The 22,717-nt window shown below is 38.3% G+C and overlaps 1 protein-coding gene across 2 annotated transcripts in view; it reads left to right on the top strand.

Annotated features, from left to right (window-relative positions):
- Nucleotides 1-22,717, top strand: part of TMEM200A (transmembrane protein 200A) — a 52,915-nt gene that overhangs the window by 6,414 nt on the left and 23,784 nt on the right. The window contains exon 1 of one of the 2 annotated variants that reach the window (XM_066547025.1): nucleotides 4,760-4,809. The exons of the other annotated variant lie outside the window; for it this stretch is intronic. The gene's annotated coding sequence lies outside the window, so the exon portion shown is untranslated. Of the gene's footprint in view, nucleotides 1-4,759; nucleotides 4,810-22,717 lie in introns of those variants that run through there. 2 annotated transcript variants of the gene reach the window in all.

The following is a 22,717-nucleotide window of genomic DNA, read 5'->3' as shown; positions in this document are numbered from 1 at the left end:
TCAGATGGTCATATCCAAATTGGCTGTTTAGAAAGAGCTTCTGGACTGAACCAGTGCCTGAGAGTGTGCTAGCTGACCTTGACCACGAATGTCCCTGGCATCCATCCTTGTGGTAGTGTGAAAGAGACATGGTGGGTCCCTGAGCCTGTGCTGGGGACACCAGCCAGTACTGAACACAAGATCCACTACTTGATAGAATGTTTTTCCATCTCAGCCGAAACTATCTTACTACAATGTTCCTAATATACACAGATTTTAAATAGAAGTAGTGTGCTGAAAGCTATATTTGGAAGACATTGTCTGCTTTAATTATGTTAAAAGAAATCTGATGTCATCTTGCTATCACACTAGTAACTTCAGTAATATGGAGAATGGAATTTGGAACATTGCTTGGATACACAGAATTTGTGGACGTAGTGGAACAGCATAGTGGGACGCCAAGAGGGTGGCCACCTTGTGGCAAAGAAGACCAACAGAATCCTGGGATGCATTAGGAAGAGCGCTGCCAGCAGGACCAGGGTGGCCTGGGATGATTGTGAAGTACGTGAATGAGGCTAGTTGGCCAATGATGATGAATGGGTGTTCTACTGGCTGGCTGCCTACTCAGGTTAGAATGAGGACGTTAGCGACTACTCAGCTCTGGCGAGGCCTAGTGGGGAGTTCTGGGCTCCTCAGTGCAGGAGAGACATGGAGCCCCTGGAGCATGTCCAGCTGTGAGGATGGCTGGGGGACTGGAGCATCTCTTTTGAAGGAAGGCTGAGAGGGCTGGGCCTGTTCAGCCTTGAGAAGAGGTGACTGGGAGGGGACCTCATCAATGTGTATGAATATCTGAAGGGTGGTGCCAAGAGGATGGAACCAGGCTCTGCTTGGTGCTGCAAACCGCTAGGATGAGAGGCAATGGACAGAAACTGATGCGCAAGAAGTTCCAGCTGAATATGAGAAGGAATTTCTTTACTGTGCAGTGACTATGTGCTGGAATGGATTGCCCAGAGAGCGTGTGGGGTCTCCCTCACTATAGATACTGAAGAACTGTCTGGACACAATCCTATGCCATGTTTTCTCCTGCTTGAGAAAGGAGGTTGGACCAGATGACCTACTGTGGTCACTTCCAACTTGACAATACTGTGACCATACTCCCGAATGGATTACAAGAGATTGCCAAACAAGCACAAAACTTACAAAATAAACATCTAGCTGACAGTTTCTTAATGTCACATTTATTTACCTGGTAATAATAGTCTGTACAAAAATGGCTAGCAGATATAAATAATAAACATCCAGAGGCCTAACAGACTCTTCTTGGAAGGTCCTGTCTTGCCTATTAATACAGTTTATAGACTTTAGAGCAGTAGAATCACTTTGCATTAATTCAGTGCCAAAGTGCTTTCCTCAAACCCTTCCTATGACCCCTACAAAGTATTTGCTTTGCACTTTGCCATGAAGACATTTCTTCTCAAATTACTTTGCAGACGCCTATTCTGAATTTATTGCCATTCTTTTGCTAATTCAATATTGTTCTCCTAGGATGTGGCCTCATTAACTGGTGCCCACGGTGGAATATCTGCATACATTGCTGGAACATAGTTCAATAGACTGTATTATATTAGAAAGACATGGGTCCAATCCAAGCCTGCAACCAGTATGCATACCAATTAAATTACACCCAGAAGCGTTTACTGATTAAGGACAAGCAATGCTGTGTTTTTCACTATGCCAGTTTGTTATTTTTTTATTATTATACTGGCTGTACAGTTGAAATGGTAATGAAAAGAGGTTATAGCTGAGACCATAGTTCTTTTTTATTTAAGTTCTTAATATTGTGAACTTTTAAATTCAGTTAGATTGGTGGTTGACTGGTTTTAACCTGTGAAATTTGGAGATTATGACTAGATGGCATTACAAATATTTTATAACTCCTATAAAAAATATACTATTATCTCAGAATCAAATTTAGTCTATGAGAGGCTGGACCCAGATGAAGTAGTATAGCTTTCTGGTAATGTTTTGTTGTGCAGCTTTTATAGCATGCTGTGTGATTATAGGTTAGGAAAAAATTCTCCACTGAAAGAGTTGTCATGCATTGTAATAGGCTGCCAGGGGAAGTGGTTGAGTCACCATTCCTGGAGGTACTTAAAAAGCATGTTAATGTGTCATGTAGAAACATGGTCTAGTAGTCGACTTGGAAATCAGCACTAAGGTAATGGTTGGACTCACAATCTCTGCGGTCTTCTCCAGTCTAAATGATTCTATGACTTCATGACGTGATCATTGTGGTTTTCCTACTTTCTCCAAAGAATTTTGGGAGTACCTATTCTTTGCTTTTACAACCATTTTTATCAGTGTGCCTGTTACCAGGTATTTACCTTGTGTTAAGGAAGGCAAACTCCAAAGGAAGAACGTGGAGCTGAAAGTAGTCTGTGTGAGCTTTAGTCTCTGCAGTCCTTCCTTCCAGAGTTTAGATCTGGACTCAGGAAAACTCTTTATCCATTTTATAAACTATTCTAATTATTACTAGCCAAAATGTTATTTTGAGTAGGATTTGTCATCTTAGTTTTCAGGTTTGTGCTTAGGAGGTAATTTTCAGCTGAGAATATCGAGTGCTTCGGAAATGGTCTAACACGTTGCTTAAGACTCCTTAAAAAGCCAAGATCAGCATCACCCTCAGGTTAAATATGGCTTTGTTAAACCTTGTGACTGAAGAGATGAGCTTCAGAATTCAATTTTGAGCTTTTTTCCTAATGTAGTTATTCTCACAGTTGAAGAAGCATTTACTGGGGAAATGGGGAGGAAAAAGAAGAAGGAAAATACAAAAGGTCTGCTACAGCAGACTGTGAATTCAGATGGGGAAAGTGAGAGAGTCTGGTTAAACCAGTCTGAAATTCAGAAGGCCCCTAGAGAGGGTGCTGATGTTATGGAAATTTGGATTGGAAGACTTTTCTGATGACTCATGTGCTCTGAAATTAGTTTAGAATGTTGCCCTTCCAACAGTAAGGCTGTGCTTGGGAAAGCCCGTATTTCCAAAAGCATATGGCTGAAAGTCTTCTAGGACTCAGAGGCTTGTGGCTTCTCAGGTTAGACCTAAAGCTTGGAGATCTGACTAATGTTTATTATGTGGGTTCTTTGTTTGCTTTATATTAGTAGTCTCATTGTTGTGCTTAATCACCTACATTTGATTCAGTTACAGGCATTCAGTAGCTGTGTGCTGTAGCAGAAAACTCACACAAACTGGCACAGTTTATTATACTTAGGTAAAAAATTGTCGGTAAACAACTGTAGGCGAATTTTCATTCCTTGACAATTGCAGAACTGTGAATATAATGGTACTAGGAAGGCAGAATGTAGGTAGATGGATAGGTCAGTAGTACAGCGACAACCACAAACATCAATTGTTCTATAGCGACAAGACTAATTTTGGCAAATAATATACTTAGTCAAGTAGGAGGGAGGCTCTTATTTGAGTGACTGGAATAAGTGGGTCCTATGTAGTGTGGCTGGAAGTATGTGTAGCATTAATATCATAACACTGCTTTTCTTCATGTCTTTCAGTAAATCCACAAGGAATGATGAGGCCAGGTGTTTGCATTTATCAAGGTTGGCAATTTAGAAGAGAAGAAACATGGTAGGAATAACGCTTAGGTCTTCAGCAGTGACAGCAGAGGCTTTGTCAGAGCAGAAGGGCCTTAGAAAGGGGTCTGATCTGTTGTGCCTGCTGTTCTCCCGAGGTTTGTAGCTTTAGAACTCTTTGCAAACACTCAACTTAAAAGCTTCTCTTCAACAACTGCATTCCTCTGAAAGATTGTCCTTAGCATGGTCATATATGGTCATGTGCATGTTTGTACTGCTTCTTGTCTTCTTTTTCACCTTGTTTCTGCCTTTTAGTCTGTGATGTACTGTGGCTGATGTGCTATGGGTAGTGTAGCCTGGGTGGTGGGGTGTTCAGCCATGCTCCAGCCTACATATGCTGATTCATAATATGGGAGGTAGACAGAGGGTCTGCAGGATCAGGTATTCACAGAGGTTGCTAAGACAAGCATGAGGTTCAGGTTTTCAAGATTTTTTTATCTAGATCTTGAGACAGTTGTTATTTTAAAAGCTGAGATTTTGAGCATGTAATCATATAGACCTTGAAGTTAAGGTACCGGGCAGGTTTCTACAATTCATGTGCCCAAAATCTCATCTTGATAAGAAATTACTTTCTCAAACAGCAACATCCTTGAGAGGATGAGACAGAAAACGTCTACAGATCTTACTGTATACATTTCTTTCTTTTTCAGATACTATGAGGTTTTCCTTAAAAATGTTGGTGAAAACAATAGAAATGGTTGGAAAAGTGTTTAAAATCACTTTCACGTACATCACATGTAAAACCATGTGGCTGTGATTAAACAAGCTGATTGTGTGCAAAAGCTAGGGGATGACTGTTGCTGAGCATAACTTGCTTTAAACAGATTTTTCAGAAGGATTATCAGTCATCATGATCAGACTGTAAAAACAGAAAATATGAGCTGCAACAGAGATCTGAAAACCAGACAGAAAAATGATCCTGGATTCCATCAAAACCCAAAAGATTATACAACTTCATGTTACAGCTTTGGGAGAATGATAAAATTGAAGTTGATGAATGGCTTCTGTTAATAATTTTGCATTTGGCTTGTGGTTTACTTTTCAGGATACTTTATTGTAAAACTTTTTTATTGCTCATTCTTGATATGGATTTTGTTTGTTTTTACAGAGACAGACTGCATATTTATAGACCAGTAACTCTCCACATTCTGTCTGGATAGCTCTTGAAGAAGGAGCATGGAGAAAGTATGGCTGTGTAGACAAGATAGCATTGCATTATTTGAATGTTTGTCTGAATCAAATGTGGCTCTTCTGGCTGATATGACAGTAATTTCTGTTTTCCTGAAGCAAACCTGCCTTTTCCATATATGAGTTTGTATGTATGTTTGTGTGTGGGTGTGTGTATCTATCTATATTTATACCTGTATATCTGTCTATATATATATATCTTGGGATAAGACTGGGGAATTTCTGCAACTATTGCTCCTCTCTTCATTAAAAAAAAATAAAACCAGGTAGTGGATTTGCTTCATATGGAGCCCTGTAGGCCTTACTTCTTTTGTTTGCTTCAAAGAATAATTGAGGAAGCATCTTAATGCTCTAGCCCTACTTTATGATGTGAACCCAAGCCACTCCTGTATTGTATAGATGTACACAAGATATCAGAGTGTAGTAAAACATGTAACAATCTCATGGACATGGCGTTAGGTGTTAGGTGTGTGAAACAGTCTTTTAAATCCTTCAGATTTTTTTGTGTCCATGCAATGCTTTCTCCTTTCTTTGTAGTGTAGGAGATCCATCCTATTCTAATTTGCTTCACATCTCCTCTTTTGTTTTTTGCTACATCAGAGCAGCAAATGCGTCAGGAATCAAATGGTAATTTGGCTTTGCTTATATCTAGGATGCATACAGCTAGGAGCTGCATACTAGGACCACCGAATTACTCCGTCAAAGCTAATTTTTAGAGTTGTATAAATTAAACAGGTCAGCAAAGACATAAGAATTTGGATTCTCTGCTATTGTTATATTTTGCATCAGTATAAATCCTTGATTTTAATGAAAGTTTTAATATATGTCATAAAACTGGTGGACGGTTAGATATTACAGATTGAGTATTGGATGACGACAGTCAAAAATTGTCTTTTCCTGCTGCGAGCTCAGGAACATTGTAAAAAATGGAATTATTCTTGTTTGGTTACTGTTGCTCTGGTAGTGTCTTGAGATCCTGGCTATGTGAAGTCATAGGCAGATTTCTTATGTATTTCAACAAGGTTAGGATGTCATTCAGTCTGTTAGGTAGTCTTGGGTCTAGTGCTGGTTCCTACATGGCCCAAAAATGTCAAAAATGTATTCTGTGAATTATGCCTTTATTACACGAGCGAGCCAAAACAGCTCTCAGCAGCTAGAAATGTTTTAGTTCAAAGGCATGACAATCAATTTTTGCTAATAAGCTGCCATACTGAGAAACCCCTAAAGCCTCTCAGAATGTGCTTTCTGCAAAGATGACACTCTTGTTTATCTAAGCCATGTTACGGTAATATTTTTGTTGTTATTGTCTTAATGTCCCTGAACAAATGCTTTAATCAGCTGGATTTTAAAATGTCTGTATTCTAAATTTCTAAGTGATAGGAGTAGCATGCCTGAAGTAGAATGAACTTTGGAAGTTCAGATATGGAAGGAGAGATTTTTTTCCATCTAACTTCTTTTATTATAATAGAATATTATGAACCATATGATAGGTTAATTAAGTTAATCAAGATATTAAGAAGATATGTAGTTTTCTTATTAGTGATATTCAAACTCTTAATGGCAACATAATGGGGAAGATGCCTTTTCTATTCCAGAAGAATCACTTTTTAGAAAACTTTTAGAAATGCCTTAACACAGGAAAGAAATACTTTCTGTGGTCAGTAAATTTCAGGAGATGACATTTTCATTCCCCAAAAAGAGGACCATTCATGAAAACCCATATACCTCATTTCAAAAATAGTAGTAAAATTTCAGTAACCTTTACATATCTTTGTGCTTTAGCCGTTAAGATTGGTGTTACAGGAAGGGTTATATAGATGTGTTGAGAACTTGCTTTCTTCCTTAGGATTCTGGAACCCCATTTCCTGGGGTTGGAAATGCTAATTTTCTGTGATCTCACTTGCTGCTTTGTATGACATAAGGTTGTGGGAGTAAGAGGTCTATGCCTAATAAAGCTCCTCTCAGAATACACTCTGATAGCTATTGGCTGCATTTTGGGGAAAACCTATTAAGTTCTTTCATCTACTCCGCAGTATTCATTGATCCAGAAAAAAAACCCTTCCTCCAAGGTTCAGATGTGAAAAGAAGCGACTGAGTGTGCACGCTTCCATTGACACACAGTCACTGGGGACTGAACTGCCAGGCTGAGGTCTTCATTTTCTCTGCCACAGGTCAGAGTTTCAGCAGCTGCCAAGGCAAATTTGGGCTTGCTGTGAATATTGCTGTTTGTGATTCATTAGGCTTAAAGTGTCTTGTATGGAAAGGGTAAGAACAGCCACTTGCTGAAGTGGTGTAAAAGCTGTTGCATTCCTGCTGGACAGTTTGTACTGCTGCTGTAATTGAAATACCAGTATTCAATCTGTAGTGTATTTCTGAGCTGTTTCACACACAGAGTTGTACACCTGAAATTTATACAACAGTATCTACAAATAATGTATTCAGATCACAGTTGTGACAGGCAAGTCTTGTCAACGAGGGGTTTGTTCCTGGCTTTGTCAGAGTTGGGCTGTGACATTGGGCAGCTTGTCTGACCCTGCCTTCCCAGAAATGCACAGGAACCTTGTTCCCATGTTGTTTTCATCCCTTTGGAGAATATCTTTAATGTCTTTTCCTTCAGTTTGCCTGGCTGCAAAATAGAAATATTTCTGTAGGAAGTATGCCATTCTTACACACCCATGAGGATTTTTTGAGACATTTGAATGACAGGTGCTATGCAAAATCAAATCAGTATTACATACCATGAGTGGAAAGAGTCCTGTGAATGTTGGTACCTGAGCAGATTCATTAATCCAAAAAGACATCATGCACCAAAATGTATTGGAAATCAAAATATTGAAACTGCAAATAAAATAACAATTGAAATTGGAAACATTTCTAACAGTGAAAAGACTGAATTTAAGTATCTTCCTTCTAAGAGCCAAGTTGTGTCTATTAAAATCAAGACTATCTTTCTGAAATAAGCAAATCATGGAGGAGTTACAGACTTGATACAGAAATCAGAACTGAATATCGTTGCTTATGTATGCAGAAAAAAAAGATCTTTTCTGGCCTAAAATATCCATGCATATACATATTTTTTTGGCTGAACAGTCAGTCATAAGTTTGTGGCTAAACAGTGCTTTTCTCTAGAGGGATTTAAATTCCATCAAACATATTACTATGAACTGTTTAATGTAAGCCTGTTATATAGACAAACATAATGGCTCAGCTGTTTACTCTAGGCAGCTCTCTCCAACTGTATGGATAAACACGTTGGAGATACTGCAGTTCTCCAGCATGCACCTCCTTGGATAAAGTTTATTTTGCACACGCTCAACATAGTGAATGAAACAAATGTCTTAAGTAGAAGCAAAATTCTGCAGACACTTCATGCCTCTAATGCATTTTTTGTGTTTGGCAGAAGTAGGATTAGTGTTGGTAAGCCTGTCAAACAAAATTCAGTACCTTTGGTGATGCCTGAGCTAATACGGCATGGGACATGATGTCTGCTGGATGTGTGATTCAGATATTTCCATACAGGATGGGATAATTGACACAAACCCTGTAAGTACAGGGGCAGCTGTCATAACCATGAGTTGTAAGGAGCAAGGTTTATTGTACAATGTGGCATACAAGCAGTCTGGTAATATTCTTCATCATTTGACTTGAATTGTGTGTCTTACATGACATACGTGCCTAAATAGTTTCAGCTTTTTCAGAACTGTTCTCAGTTGAAATAGCAGTCTTTCTTTTGTCTTCCTTTGCAGTTTATAGGAAAATCAATGTGAATTGCATATGTGATCTAACTTTGGAGCTAGTGGTGGAGGTTTTTTCAGCCTACATTATTCCATAGTTCTGTGGTTTAAGAATATGTGATTTTGGTTTATATGCATGTAAGAATGAGTCTGAATGCTTTGGGGCCAGGTGGCTGGACAGGGATAGATAGATAGATAGATAGATAGATAGATAGATAGATAGATAGATAGATAGATGGATTATAGAGTTTGAGCCGTTCTAGATGTGAAGCAGTCTGTAGACACCTTTACTGACTGTGGAGGTGAGGTTCACTGTCTGTCTTAACACTTCTGTGAAAGTTGTGACTTCTGCCCTGTTAAATTCCCTGCCTGAATTCTTGGTTGTGCATTGGCTCAGCAGTTCATCAGGAAAGCCTAAGCCTTACTTCTGGGAATTGAGAGAAAAATAGCTGAAAGTTTGACATTCCTTTTTTTTTTGTCTTAAAATATCTTGTCTGTGGAATATATTTTTTTTCATTACCAGTGTTGCCTAATACTGCAGGAAGTTAATCAGGACTACCTTTCCAAGATATTTTTGACAGATGGAACATTTTTGTGTGCCCTTGGTATTAATTCTGTGCCCTGGCTTGACTTCTGACTATCTGGAGACATCTGCCAGTAAGAGGCAATAATTAACTGCTTGTGTTGTTTAGAAAATTGTACTGGTCAGAAAAACAGTTGGTTGCTAGTGCTGGAGCCATTGTATGACTAATTGCCAGGCTAACTTTGAACAAAAGAAACCTGTGATTAAATATTTAAGGATGTATTTTATCATCACAGTATTTAGTGACAGAGTTTTTGAGTGGCAAGGTCCTGTGTTTCCATGAGATTCTGGGGACAAGTCTGACTGGGAAGACAGGGAGACCCCCCTCTCTGCTATGGGGCTAAATGAGACATTTGCCCTGGAGGGGAGGGTGACACATGCAGGACAGTCAGCAAGGATGCTCTTCCTTTCCCTGGGAAAATTGCCCTTTTTGCTATCTAGCACCTTTGATATCTCTGTTGCTGGAAGGACACCCAGAAGGAAGAAGTGTCACTGTAAAACTGCCTTTTCTCTTTCTTTACAGGCAACTCCTGTTGGCTGAGTCTCAGTTACTCTTGTCTACTCTTAAGCCTCAAGTGTGATATTTGGAGAATCTGGCCCAGGAACTGATGAGAATAGATCGTTAGGACATTATGACATTTGTGTTTTGTTCTTGGTGAGGTGTTGGACTGTCCCACTGGTAGACCTGAGTGAGGGAAGGTTAGACATGCCAGTTTTTCCCAGACAAAAATAAAATAGATGACAATGTGGTCTGGCTAACTGTGAATGAAATAGGATTTTTAAACATACTTAATCCCTCTAGTATGTCATGCAAATGCTATCTCAAATAAACAGTGTAAGGAGGGAATCTATATTTCGCTAGCAAATAGCCAAATAATAGCCAAAATAATGCTTTGGCTATTTTAACAAAGAAGGTAAAAATTACCAAACACACTGTTGGTGAAGAAATTGGTTTAACTTGTTTGCAGGATAAGTAACAAATTGAAAAAGCTTGCACTAGCACCTACTGAGAATACTGTGGAGAATTCCTGTGTTGCTTGTGTGTTTGCAAGGTTAGACCAAAATGTGGGTAAGATTTCTCACTTTGTTTGCATGTCAAAGCAACCCACGATGTGGTGGTCTCAAAGAATCATTGAGAGTTTGACTGTTAATTTCAGTGGAACCAGAATTTCATATGCATAATTTAATGACATAAATATCTTGTTTGTTCTAAAATTCTCATTTGCTACCCAAAACTATTGAACTTCAACAAATCCTTCGTATTTGCAGAGTCTAGAACTAGGCTCAAAAGTCTGTTTATCCTGATTTAATATGAGTAAACTTTGTTATTGCCCAGATTATTAGCTTAATATGATTGTGCAGTTCTTTCTGACGTACTATTTTTGACAAGAAAAATAATTTATATGAGAAGGATTGATGGAATATTATGTGAAACATTCAGAATTATCCCCATTCTTAAATATGGTGTCTTGGTTAATAATGGAGGACTGAGGTGTTAATCTGCAAAATCTGTGTTGCATAAAAAAAGGTTTTGTGATATTTTTTTCTTTAAATGGTATTTTACAATTTTACGCAGAATAGATCATTATTCTCTGTGTGTGTATCCTCTTCTTTCATGTTACTGTAGAGCCTGAACAGATCACAGAACTCATGTCCCAGTTATACCAACAATCAGCCTAGAATTTATATGTATGTAAAAAGTTTCAGATTTTCAAATAAGCAGTTAAAAATATGACTGTCACTGTTGCTATATATTTTCCCCCAATCTCATTTAGCAGTCAAGCAACCAATTTTTGGTGAAGTTTTCACAAAAACATCAGATGCAGTTTCATAAAAGACTTAAGCTATTGAATTCTGGCAAAATTACAAAGAAGAATTTACAAAAAAAAAAACCCCAAGTAACTGGGTAACTTGGAATTTTTAAATGGACTTTGGAAGAGGAACCTATTTCCTTGCAATGTTACAGAATACAGTATATCACAGGAAAGAAGAGAGGCAGGGCCATTTAGAATAGTCATTTTATGAATTCTTGTGGTAGGTGAATCAGCTGGAACTGCTGGACCAGGTTCTATCAAGCTGTCATGATTCATTCTTGTATGCAGTTTTATGCATTATAAATTGCAGACTCAGATAATTTTTTAAAGCAAAATATTTGGAAATAATTTAGGTGTACAGCTACCTAGTTAGTTCTAATTTCATCTTTGCTGCAAACTGAAGGTGTCAGTGCAGCGTGAGGTACAAGGAAAATACTGAAGAAGCTCAGTATCTTTGGTGCATAATCTTGAAAAAATTTAGTAGGGAAAATACAAGAATTACCAAAGAATGACAGATTTTCATAACCATTTCTTCACTATAATGCTTATGGAAAGAGAGGTGAGTCATAATCTGGATCAATTTTTTTTTTTTTGGTGAGCTATGGGAGGTTTCATTATGCTCAGTTTGACTTTAACTGCAAAAGCCCTTCATCTGGAGTATATCTGACTGCAGTGATCATTAGCAATGATTACATTTTAAATTGAGATGCTAATGGCAGAGGAAGTGGGAGATTTTACAGAAAGGACATCAAGCAGCCTTAATGTTGAAAGCAGACATGAAGGTTTTTCATAGTGATTTAAGGCTTTATATTACAGCACATAATTTAAATATTTTGACAGTTGTATACTCTAGTCCATCATTTGTCTGTTAGTGAATGACAAGTCTTTGCAGTCAGAAATATTTTGACTCAATACACTTCCCCAAAATCTAATGGAAATGATTTGTTGTCAAATCATTACAAAATAGTAAGTGGTCTGCAGTGGACCTTTCATAAAGATCTTCCCCTAGAACTGTGCATCTCATGTTCCAATTAATCATGTGTTCATTAGAAATTGGGCTCTGTCAGCCACACACACAAAGTCATGCTGAAAGATAACTCTGGATGAATGTGGAGAAAAAGCACTGGCTCTCAAAATGTGAGGACAGGCATGAGGACTAATTTTCTCTTGTACTTTCCCTAGAATGCAGGATCCTCAGACAAACGGCAATCCTTGGTACCAGTGCCTGGAGGGCAGGGCTGTTGGTTTGCGTGAGAGCCCTTCAGCTAATAAGGAACTGTTCAACACAAAGCTGATTGTATGTGCACATTGCAGTGTCAGAGATTTTGTTGGCTGCTTAACCAGCACCATGCCATCTGGGGAAAACAGCACCTCTGCAAAAAGAAATAGAAAAGTGATGTTGCATCCAAGGCAGCAGGATGTGCTTCTCTGCTTTCACGGCCCAAGCAAGCACCATCGCACGGTGCTTTGTTTTGGATTTTGTTGTCTGTAGCTCAGAGTTCAGTTTACTGCACCTGTTTACATGGTGTTAGTATGCCCAGTAGCTGCAATTCTGCCTGATCATAAAAGGGAAAGACTCTTTATGGTCTGCACAAAAGTTCCTGAGTGTCTGTTCAAAGGCTGGACAACAGAGAATATCCAGTGATTGTTGTAAAAGTGCTGTTAATGTTGTAAAAGCAAATACTTAATAATACATGCTGGATTTATCTGTAAATGCCTTTGTTTTATCTGAAAATAATAATTTAGTCACTTTTTATTTGCTGAAGGCTCCAAATGCACTGAACAGGTACAGGTGCACTATCCATTAGTACACGTATACTGAACAATACATTTTATTTCTTTCTACTTCTGTAAAACCTATACCCTGTGCATTTACATCATACATTAATGAACTTAAAAAGAAGTTCAGCTTCTTGACCAAAAATCTGTCCAGTGCTGTGCTGAGTAAAGCTCCTATGGCCTTGGAACAAATGAGTGTCTTAGGAAATAAAAGATGAAGAGAAGCATAGAGAGCTAAGGAAATCAGTGAGAATCTAAAGTGAGTTAGTATTTTCATACAATCCATACATCCCTGTGATGTAGTCTTGTTTTACTTGGTTCCATATTTTTTTTCATGTGGCCTGCTTTATGCTGAACACACATAGTGGACTTCAGTCCTTGCTGTCATAAGGTTGCTTTGAATAAAGGCTTTATTGTCACTCTGGAACAGTTTTTGAAGGAAGATGAGGCAATGGTAGGCATTATCTATAAATGTCAGAATATTATTCTGATAGTCAACATCTTACAGTGACTTTGATAAAACATGAGTTTTCCTGGATCCTCTAGGGAAGTGAGGAAGTAACCACCCCTGTTTCTCAGGTGTGAACACATATGGTAACATACTGACAAGTTATCTACCACTGAGAGAGCAGGCTTTGTTTCAAGAGAACATTGGGAGCAAGCCAAAATAAGGCTTTTAGAGTACAGAAGCATATGACAGGCCTAGATTAAAAGATATTCAGAGAAAATATTTTTCTCTGGTCATACCATACTTAACTGCAGTCAGCTTGCTGAGCATGAAAATACGCTGCTGAATGCACCTTTAAATTAATTATAATATGAAAAACTCCTCAGGATAATTGATGCACCATAATAGAAAATTAAAATCTAGAGGAAGTTCGGTGGAGTGAAGGTAGTATTACATTTGCTGGAAGCATATACACAGATGTGCCTGCAGGAAAGAAGAGGCAACATCTGTGTTCTCTACAGTCACCAGTAAGGTGAGGCAAAGGCAATTTTTAATTGAATTTACTAGGAAAATAACAAGTATATATAGGCAAGGAAAATCAGTACACTGAAGGTATAACAGGGGCAGGCACTGATCTCTTCTCTCTGGTGCCCAGTGACAGGACCTGAAGGAATGGCCTGAAGTTGTGTCAGGGGAGTTGTAGGTTGGATATCAGGAAAAGGTTCTTCACCCAGAGGAGATTGGGGATGATAACAGGCTGCCTGGGGAAGTGAGCACAACAGCAGCTTGACAGAGTTCAGGAAGTGTTTGGACAGTGCTCTCAGGCACAGGGTGTGGCTATTGGGGATGCTGCTGTGCAGGGCCAGGAGCTGGACTCAGTGATCCTTGTGGGTCCCTTGCAGCTCAGAGTATTCTATGATTCTGTGGTTCTCTTTTGAGATGTGGATTACAGTGTTTTATTTTTATAGTCTTTGATACTGAAAGGAGCTCATAGGTACTGTTTTTGCTGTGTATGTTACTGCTGTTAAAAGCATAAGAGCTGAACTATTTTCGTAAACTAAAAATGGAAGAAATTTTACACAGCAGGACTACTTATAAAAATAATTTTTCTACTTTTTGGCCACATGTCTCCTGTTAATTCCTTATGGTTAGTCAAAGTGTCAATCCTACAAATAAACTAAAATATAAGCTTAGAAAATAATACAGCTTGTGTGTTTCTTTGATAAGCAAAACCATATGAAATTACACATATGATTAGATCTGCCAGTTTCTGTGGAATGACAATTTTTCCCTAACTGCCAAGCAGCAAAATAAAAAGCTATGGTACTCTGGCCTCAGCTCTGCAAATTTTTGCCAGTTTTAGCAGCCGTTTGTCACATGAAAAATCACACTGATTTTAATGGAGGGAATTCCACGATTTAGGTGCATTAAAGGTGTTTTATTTCTGAACAAATTCTTCATCCAGCTTGTAAGATTATGATGTTATTTTGCATACAAGATGCAATAACTGATGAATTTGCTGTAAAATTATTGGGATTCTAAAATTAAGAAGAAAGTGCAGATAAGCAGATGTTTACAAATCATTCTGTCTGTAGAAGTTTTTGCTAAATTTATAAACATAAAGCATACTTCTATCACTAAAGAAATAACAAATTAAATTCCCATAATTCTGTGGGTAAATTAAAATGGAACTTTTACTTTTTAAGGTTATAAAAAGATCACTGTTTTCAAGTTTCACAATAATGATGATCACATTGTTTAATAAGGCAATTTAATGCTGAAGCATGATTGCTTAAGAATAAAAAACAAGATCTGACCTCTTAAGATTTAAGAACACCTCCAAAGACTCCTAAGTATATAAATAATAAACCATAGCAGCAATCATCTTGAAAATCAGCAAGGCACAAATCAAGAATTATTAAGAATAAAAAAAAATAGTTCTGACTTCCATATAACATTCTAATCCCATTTAAACTGATGGGAACCTCCTGTTACTTGAACTTAAGATTTAACCTTTTGTCTTTTTGTGTGCTTTCGAAGCACATATGGGCATTCAGATGTCAAATTGATAAAACAAATTGCTTGAAAATTATGCAGAGCATGGGGAAGTGAAAGTGAAACATAGGCAGAAAACCTGGAGAAGTTAACACTAGCATTTGATGGCTTTCATACCTCTTCCTTTCCAACATTTTTTCTCAACGAAAGATTAGTTCATGTAACACTCCTATAACTAGGTAACTAAACAAAGTATGGGCTTATCTTAATTTTTATGGCATGCTTTACTTATAAAAACTTTACCACTTTATTTACTTTACCACTTTCTGCTGGGAGGGATAAGATGGATTCCTTTTGTATTTTATTTCAAAATTCCCAGCAGTCTTCCAGGAGCATTTTTCTTAATGGGAAGCTGGTAGTATGGGTCATGTAAAGAAGGTCTGTTACTTAGGAAATGTTCATTTGGGTGTAGTACTGCAGGCAATCTACACATCAGCTTTCAGCAAACAGTTATTGGGTGTTATGAGCGGCCATTCCATCCAGCAGCTCCAGAGCCTGACAGTTTTTCCTGGCTGCTGGATCCCAGCCTGAGGTGCCCTAAAACCTAGCGGTCTCCTTCCCAGATGATGGACATGGCAGCTGCTTTCCTGTTTAGAGGTTTGACCAGTAGCAAGGCTAAACAGGTACCCCAGAGACTCACACACACAGACAGAGGACGTGGCTGCTCAGGCTGCCAGAGACAGGCTACTGCCGTCAGCAGCATCCACTCACACAACGCTTTCAGGAGTGATCTTACAGCCAGGTTCCCTTCCTCCTCTTCCACTGGTAAGGACTGGCATTCAGTAGTGAAAGTACACACACTTCTGTGCATCCCCCAAGCACTGGTGTGGCCCCTCTGCCCGCCCACCCTCCTGCCTGGATTCCCTTACCCACCCCATGGCTCTCTGCTCACCAGCTGGTCCCACTAGGTGCTTGTTGGAAACAGTCCCACAGGTACTCCACACTTGTGGATCCCCAAAAATATCGACATGAACTCTGCCCACCTCATACCCCTGCGGGGTCCCAGAGCCACTCAGTGGCTAGTTCAGCTTGAGAATTGTGAGTGAATGCACACCCCACATGCCTCATGCACACCCCTCAGTTTCTTAATGGCGCATCAATTAGAATCCAGAGGTTTTTGGCATTGTTTGTTTATCCCTTGTCTAACAGCTTGTGTCCCTGTGCTTTTGTTTATCACTTCCCCTCTCAGATTGCTATCCCCTTGAAGAGGTTCTTGATTGGATAAAGTTAATGAAGTTGATACTTTCCAAATGACCTTCACAAACAGGCTGTGGCATTGGTGACAGTGACAGCTTGAGCTCTGTAATCTGTTTTCAAGCTACCCAAAGGCTGGGCAGGCATCTGGCTAGTTAGACAGTGTTCCTGGTCCCTGACCCCAGTTCAGTGGCAGGTTTTGCAGTGGTGGTTTAAGATGTTAGTCCAGCAGCTGTCCATCCCTGTGCTTGCCAAAGGCTTCCCTCCATTTCGGAGCAGCAGGTGTGAACACATGACAACTCCTCGGTCGCTACTGGTCATATTTTAGCATATAAACAAATCACTAATGAAGATTAACAAAGTGTTTGCTTGTTCCATTGCAATCTGCAGTAACTTTGGCCCTGGCACATCTGATTCTGCTGTTCCACAAGGGCACTGCAAGACTGAACTGAGAAGTTTTGGGCTTGGATGCAGCACGGCAAAATGCACTTCCCTTGGTGGCAACACTCATCCCTACTGAGCTAGAACATCTTAATTGATATAGGCTCCAGTCACTGTGTTAATAGCTTTGTAAACATAACTTATCTATGTGTTTCTTAATCTTTATTAGTGTTCTATCTTGCTAAATTTTTGTGAGTTTTTTAAACTGTTATTGTTCTGTTTCCTGGATTTTCATTTGCCTATTGTAGAGAGTTCAGTGTGAGAAACATTGCACTAGATTGGAGAGCTGGTTGGTGCCAGCTCCTAGAATTTTTGGCGTAACAGATCTCTATCTCAGATCTTACAATCCTTCCAGTAAAACTGAAATCCAGAATTTCTTCCTAAATAGGAAAAAAGTGAGAAAGATTGAGGAAAGTGTATGAAGAAAGCATGTAGTGCAGATTAGATGCAGAAGAGCTAGAGGCACAAAGACCCAAGTGAACAGAGAGTTAGTGGGACTTGCAGTAGTGCATGACTTGTTCTCAAACCTCCTCAAGGATTTTATAATCTGCAGTGTACTATGTGTTGGAAATTGCATTTTTTAAGAGATGCTAAGACCCAATTCTTTCATGTGTATCAACAGTAAATAAAATCTTACTGAAATGAGTAGCTCCGGTCTATTCCACTTGAACTGTTTGCAATAGAAGTAATGCATCTTGGCATCTCTAAGTGCCCCAGAACAATTTCTTTGAGCTACTGTAATACTCCTACATTGAACAGACTGTGTTTCACAGCAGGATTTCTCCTGCAGTGTGGTGATATCCCAGATGAGTCACAGCAACAGCATCTAGTCCAGCCAGCAAAATACTGATTATGGCAAGAATAGCTGCAACTACAGGCAGCAAATCTGTGTCCTCAGTTCAAGAATATGTCTGCATTTCAGCTTGAGGTTGATGCTATGTCTGTTTTAATTCCTTTATTACAAAGGGAAGATGTTTTAGCTTGTCTTTGTTGAGCTGGGGTTCTTTTTCCCCAGCTCAGCCGATATCCTGAGAGTATGTAGACCACAGGTCTGTAATGCAGCTGTGAATTTTTATGACAGCACAGCAACAGATGTTCTGTATTTGAATTCATTTTCAGATGCTACTATTTTGATAAACAGCATTCAGGGACTTTTTACTTTGTTGCCTAAGTGTTTTCTAATTTGGCATTATGGAGTGGAATGTTGAATTCTGAGACTAGAGAAAATTATAAGTTATGATGGCTTTATCATCAACACAGATGAATTGAATAAGTGAACAATATGAACATTTGTGCAAAAGTAACTGTATATTTCAAAAATTCAATGAGCACCAGGAAAACAAATGTTTTCAGGGACAGACGTCTTGTTAATTTCTAGATTTTCGGGCTAATCCAAGGCTATTGTATGGATGCTTTCTTCTTATGAGTAAAAGCTTCATACTGGGCTTTTTGTTTCTTCTGATATCTTTATTTTTTTCGGTTCAGGTATACTTATTGTTGCACTGCAGAGATCTTACTTAATTTCTCATAGCACTTCCACAGTTACATGTGAATGAAACAGCTTCTGAGTGAAGGAAATCAGCTATCTTGGGAACTGCTAAAGGTTTCCTAGCAGGGAGTGTAGGGAGTGCAGGATTCAGTCAAAGTCAGCGTGAAGGACCTGGACCCATCTGTGGAAGGTCTGCTTCATAGCTTAAGTGTGCCTGTTTAGGACATCTGGCTGTTAACATAACAGTTAGACATGGAAATTTAAGGAGTTACTTGATGGAGGCATAATGGTGATGGGAGAGAGATTTGATCACTCCCAGTTCTGCCTTCTGGAGTTGACGTGAGACTTGCCATTGCCTTCCAGCAGCAGTCCATTACAGCCATAAGAGATTTGGAGATCTGACCTTACTGTGGGATGAGGACAATTGGATTTGGCCTTGAGAAGTTAAGAAGTTTGCTGCAATGTCTGGACACCTCTATGAAATTGTTCTGACATGCAGCAAAGAAATTTCAAGTATGCATTTTTTATTTTGGTTTCTTTCCCTGCCCATATTTTTTCCCAACATAATTTTTCCTCACAAATTTGTCTTCTAAAACTAATTATTTTCAGCTCTCTAAAAGATGGTTCATTTGGCTGCTGAATTTCTAATTGTGGCTTTTGGCATGTGATCTTTGGAATTAATGGAAAGTTAATGGAGCTGGGTCTGTGAAACTTCTAAGACACTTATGGAAGATGACGGAAAAGGTTAATATAAAAATGAAAGGAGGTTGCATTGAAAATATTTAGGTGTCTGCAAACATCAGAAGTTGTAAAATCCATGATGTGGGATATGAATATTTGACTAGGTGAACTATGGCTGCTAAGGCTTGCCCTCTTCTTTGCTTTTAGTCTTTCCTTGGCATTTTGACTGGAAACTGGAATTTGGTATTTGCCTTTTGGTGGGCGGCATCGTGCAGTAATCATGAAGTCTCTTCCCAGGAGACATACATATTTTATTTTTCATTGTCACTTTTAAGGCTGGCTGTTAGGACAGTGCAAATAGTTCTGAAGTACTTTTAGCTTCAATCTGTATTATTTGTATATTAAAGAGTAGTAAAGGAGATAATGTACAGTAGAAATCAGTGTCTAATGTCAGTTTCAAATGCTAGACTTCTGAGTGCTCCTGAATATGTTAACACTTTTATCTCTATTTTCTATATTGCTGTATAATAAATCTTTTACAAAAAACAGTCTAAATGACCACATTAAAAAGAGAACCTGCTGTACAAAAATATTGGCAGATACACAAAGTTAAGAAAAAATAAAATGTGTCCTTTGGCTAGCTGCTCTCAGTTATTCCTGAAACAAGTAAAACAAGGAATAGAAAATACTTGAAAGTTTGTTTTTATTTTAATTAGCTATGTTTAAATTCTAAGCATGGATTCAAAGCTTCATCAAGGTGTTGGCCTTACTGTGAGTTGGAAGACTCATGGGTAGGCCTGAGGATGCAGTGTAACCAACTTCCTCTCCTGATGGTGTATTTGTAACAGTATGTGAGGTGGGGGGACTGAGGGAAACATGGGAGTTTGGGATCGTGAGTTTAGCCATGGCTTTTCACCTGTGATGAGCAATGGCATCTGTTGCCACCATCTGTTCTGTTTCACTGCTTATCTTGCCATGTGTGATACCAGGCAGGGAGCCCTAAAAAGGGGAAAAAGGGGTCACTTAGTGAAAGTAAAATGAATGCTGCTCGTAAGTCCCCGGGCAACAGTTGGAAGGATATGTGTGGTCTTTTGCCTGGCAGAGAGGAAGATGCAACAGGATACTAAAAATGTGATTAATGTCTTGCAAGCAAGTTTTCCTAACTGAGCTTCTATCCAGGATAAGTACTATGTTGTCTGACAAATACTGTAGAGAAAATAAAGTTCAGAAACTCCATCACCCGTAGAGAATATCCATTTGGTGGAGCTTCCTGATTTAAAATAGCTTTGCAGCTACTGTTCAAAAATCCGTTCTTCATAAAACCAGCAAGCAGGAATATGTAGAAGTTTTGGCAACCAAGAGTAGATTTCAGTGAGAGAACAGTGGGATACATTAAGGGAAAATAACTGGTCGCTGCAATAAACATCTTCAGCTTTTCTAATAAATCTACTCGATTTGGGCAGCAGCTTTTTAGCTCTTGGCAGGCTTGTAGGATGTTCTGTAGCAAAGACAAGAATTTGGAAAACCTCAGGGGGCAAGCCTGGCTGCAGTCTGTGACAGCTGGTAATGTATGAATCTAAAAATGGTGTGAGTATTTTTTAAAAGTTTCTTACGAGCAGCATAATTTGTAGAGATCAGAACCACATTTTATAAATAGATATTTTTTCAATCAGATGAATTTCAGTTCTAGATGAAGTGTGTCTTTCTTTCGACAGGGGTTGTGTGATTTATGACTCATTCTGTACCTGAAATATTTTGGTTAAAGAAATCACTTTTACGTGTGAAACATTTCATTCCGACTCATATTATTGACAATAATATGAAAGAAGAGTTGCTGTAAAGTTTCTTTTCATCATGTATTTATTTAATCATTGTTGGAAATTAGAAAGAGGATGGAGCCAAAATACAGGATATACTACATGTATATCAGAACAGCAGTTTTGCTAATACAAACCCTTTACAGAAGATGCAGTAGAGATTAAAAAAGTCACGATCCCTCTATGGGCATCCCTACCACATTCAGCAGACAGGTTTGGCTAAAGTAAGAAAAATTGAAAACAAAAGTTGAAACAACCAAAATATTTTTTGAGTGTTTGGAAAGTGAAACTTTTTTTTTCCCTCACAGAAGGATGTATTTAGTCAAAATTTGCTCTGAAAAGTAACTTTTTAAACTGGTAATGACACACAGAAAAAAAGTGTTATTTGACCTAGAATTAGTTTTGCTTGCTTAAGACTTTGCTAAGAAAGATAAAAGCTATTTATATTCACATCTAAACAATTCTCCATATTGTTCCATTTTGCAATCACTCCTGGGGTACCAGGCCTAGGCAACTAAAAATTCAGAATGCTGAGTTGGTGCACAGGTTGCTGCATATCCTCTAGAAATAATAATATTTTATTTTAGAAAGCTAGCACTGTTAGAAAAATTTTTTTCTTGCATGCTTCATTTTCTCATTATAGTCCTCACATTTGTGTAGCTTCCAAAATATGGTAGTGTGTGTGAAAGGAGTGTGTCAGAATATCCACACAGTAATCTTTTAATTGACAAGTGAAGGTCTCTCATTCTGTAAGTCAGTGCAAATTTTGCAATTCATGTCAGTAATTAGGATTTCATGCAGTGCTGTCACAGCCATCTTGATTTTTTGACTCAGCCATCATACCTGATTTATTGTTTTTCAGTCATGTATCAGAATTTTAGATTACATTCCATAATTGTGGAATGAAAAAATGTTTTGGCAATGATGTGAGAAGTCTTGGAAAGCTGAAACAATTAGAAATTGAATGAAAAGACCTACCTTTGCTCCATACTGAGAGGACACATCTGTAAATTTGTGTTCTCAAAATTCGAGATCTCCTCACCAGTATAGTTATTTGGTATTCATAATTCTGTTTTTTGGGAGAGGAGCAACTTAAAATCACAGATTCACAAATTCAAAGAATATTCTAAGTTGGAAGGGACCCACAAGCCTCATTGAGTCAAACTCTTTAAGTAAATGGCCCTTTAATAAAATTTTGTATTCCTTGCACATCTAAAACTTCCACAGAAGCCAATCATAGTTTTAGATGCAGTTAAAAATGTAGGACCAGAACTATAAATGTAGGTGATTTTTTTCTAATTTAGTTTAAATAAATTATGCTAAATGTAATCCCACAAGACATTTCCAGAAAGAATTTTACTTGCCTTACAAATGACAACAAAAGTTTTTGTTGAGAATTGGGCACCAATAAGAGTTGCATTTGCTTAGCCATAAGTCTTTGAAAAATCTTCTGATACACAGCAGGTAATTTCAGAGATAAAGAGAAAAGGAGAGAGAAAAATTGTCTCCATTTCTCCACCTTCTATTTGGAGATAATTAAGTTCAGAGGTTCTGAAGGAACATTTGACTGTGTTCCAGGATGGCCTCCACACCAGAAAATGAAATTAATCAGTCATTGCTATATTAAGTGAAAATGAATTAGTTGAAGACAAAACACTGTACTTTCATTAGTCATGTCAGGATGCAGATGTGAAGATATATATCTTTGCATAAATGTTCACAGAAAAACAACATAATTAAATTCACTATTGAAACAAACTAATTAAATTCACTGCTGTTATGCAACAGATATTCTCTTAAGCATATAATATTTGGCTTACAAGAGTAAGCAGTAGGTTCTTTATCTGTGTTTTGTCTTTGATGATAGGAG

Source organism: Molothrus aeneus, chromosome 3 (genome assembly GCF_037042795.1).
Source record: "Molothrus aeneus isolate 106 chromosome 3, BPBGC_Maene_1.0, whole genome shotgun sequence".
NCBI classification, from domain to species: Eukaryota; Metazoa; Chordata; class Aves; order Passeriformes; family Icteridae; genus Molothrus; species Molothrus aeneus.
This window is presented reverse-complemented; position numbering and strand designations above follow the sequence as displayed.